This window comes from Sinocyclocheilus anshuiensis, unplaced genomic scaffold, assembly GCF_001515605.1.
Source record: "Sinocyclocheilus anshuiensis isolate Anshui unplaced genomic scaffold, SAMN03320099.WGS_v1.1 scaffold200, whole genome shotgun sequence".
NCBI lineage: Eukaryota > Metazoa > Chordata > Actinopteri > Cypriniformes > Cyprinidae > Sinocyclocheilus > Sinocyclocheilus anshuiensis.
The window spans coordinates 1,197,184-1,199,273 of record NW_015558595.1 but is presented as its reverse complement, the minus strand read 5'-3'; the positions used below and the strand labels follow the sequence as shown (position 1 = coordinate 1,199,273).

At 37.0% G+C, this 2,090-nt stretch overlaps 1 protein-coding gene across 2 annotated transcripts in view; it reads left to right on the top strand.

The window, feature by feature from the left end:
- Positions 1-2,090, top strand: part of LOC107680026 (synaptotagmin-1-like) — a 76,373-nt gene that overhangs the window by 65,962 nt on the left and 8,321 nt on the right. The window lies entirely within an intron of this gene.

The following is a 2,090-nucleotide window of genomic DNA, read 5'->3' as shown; positions in this document are numbered from 1 at the left end:
AACATGTTAGGCTACGATATTATTGCAATATTTTAAGATTTTTCCCTGCCTGCATCGTCTTGGTTACATAAGTAGAACAATTATGATTTTTTAAAGAACGATTATGAAAAACATTTGATGTCTTTATGATAATGTGCACTATACAATCAAAAATATATATATATATATATATATATATATATATATATTGCTGATTGTATAGTGCACATTATCATAAAGACATCAAATGTTTTTCATAATCGTTCTTTAAAAAATCATAATTGTTCTACTTATGTAACCAAGACGATGCAGGCAGGGAAAAATCTTAAAATATTGCAATAATATCGTAGCCTAACATGTTTGCATCCAGTCAGATTCCCACCTCACATCATTTTTCAGCTGAATACACTAAGAAAGATGCATTATGTGTTGTGAATGCTCTTTTCATGTTGTCTTTAACACTATTTCAAAACCCTTTCATTTTCTCATTGCTCCACAAGGTTGTCTGTATGTAAATCCAAAGTCATTTTTAGTATATCTTTCACTTTTAAAATCATGTAATGCGTATACAGTCATTCACAGCTACAAATCCCAAGGGCGTAGAACTGTGGCTTGAAATGATCCGACACTTTCTGAACCTACGGCTGTGCGGAGAGCTGCGCTTTATCAGCTGATGTAATATTCGGCTCTGGGGAATACATGAATACATTTTCGCTGAGTAATTTTACAGCTCGGCATTCAGAAATCAGTCCTCATCTGTGCCATAACCACTTATGAAAAACAGCCCCGGTCTTATCCATCCATACTTGCCCACCTCCCTCACCGGTTCTCTCGCACCTAGTCCATCTCACCCTGCTGTCAGAGAGGCGGATAGGCCATCAGTACCAGACCCACCTGCTGGGAGCCAAGAGGCCTGACGTTTACTTCTCATCACTCAGAGAGAGAAGAACAGCTATTAGCAGCACAGCCTAGAACAAACTTTCTCGCTCTCTCACCGGTCCATTAGCAATCTAGATTAAAGCTGGCTATAAACTGTCAGTCACGTTTCATCAGGTACTCCAACACGCTGCTGAAATTAACACCATTAACAGTTCTATTTAGTGGTTCGCGTTTAGAGGACTATAGTTTTCACGATGTGATAACTACACCCCCAAACCTCCTATCGCGTTTCATTGTTGGGCTTGTTGAATTATTTGGTCGTTTGCCAGATCAATCAGATCCTGTGTGAAAATTGTGCAGTTAAGGGTGCTTTCACCATCAATTACTTGCCAGTTTTTGCCAGACTCTGACAGTTTGTATTGTGGAATAAACCTTTTTGACAAAGCGCTCAGTGATTTTACTAGAAAAACATTTCTGTCCCTGCATTCTCTCTCACTGTTTTTCTTCTCGTTCCAAGTTCGTGAAAATGGCTCAGATTTAACTGTTGTTATTGGGGGGAGTTGTTCTCCCGAAGGAATCACTTCAGAGCATGTCCAAAGAGCTGTCACATGATTAGAAGCAATAGGCCTGCATGGATCGTGCCAATAATTAGTGACTGTTTCAATTGGGATTCAGCTACAGGGAGGACGACTCATCAGAACACTATCATTTATCCTTTTCTCTATTCAAAACCTTGTTTACTCTCCGTAATCACACAAGATGTGGTTGTTGCAGCTAAAATAAATGTAATTTGAATTAATTCACAAGAGCAGTGCTTACCAATTTCTGTATTTTTCCTCATTATGCTTTTAGGTCTATATTTGTGGTTTAGATTATTAATTGAATATGCATATATACATATTTACATGTAATGCATTGGCAGAAGAGTGCATTGCACTTATGTTATGCAGTGTGTTCTGTGAATAGGACTCATGACTTGTATGAATGTCATCAGAATTAGATGTTAAAATATCAAATCCAGTGCCGTTAATTAAAAAAGAAAAAGAAAAGAAAGAAACATACACCTATATGTTACTTTGCTGGACACCCGGGGAGCTGACTTTAAAAAGTCATTACGAGAAAAGGCTATGGAATCATTTGCATTGTTTGCAGATGCTACTTGTTTTATTTATTTTTTTATGCAATGCAAAGAATACGATATTTTACTATATACTATAAGATAGTAGAAATAA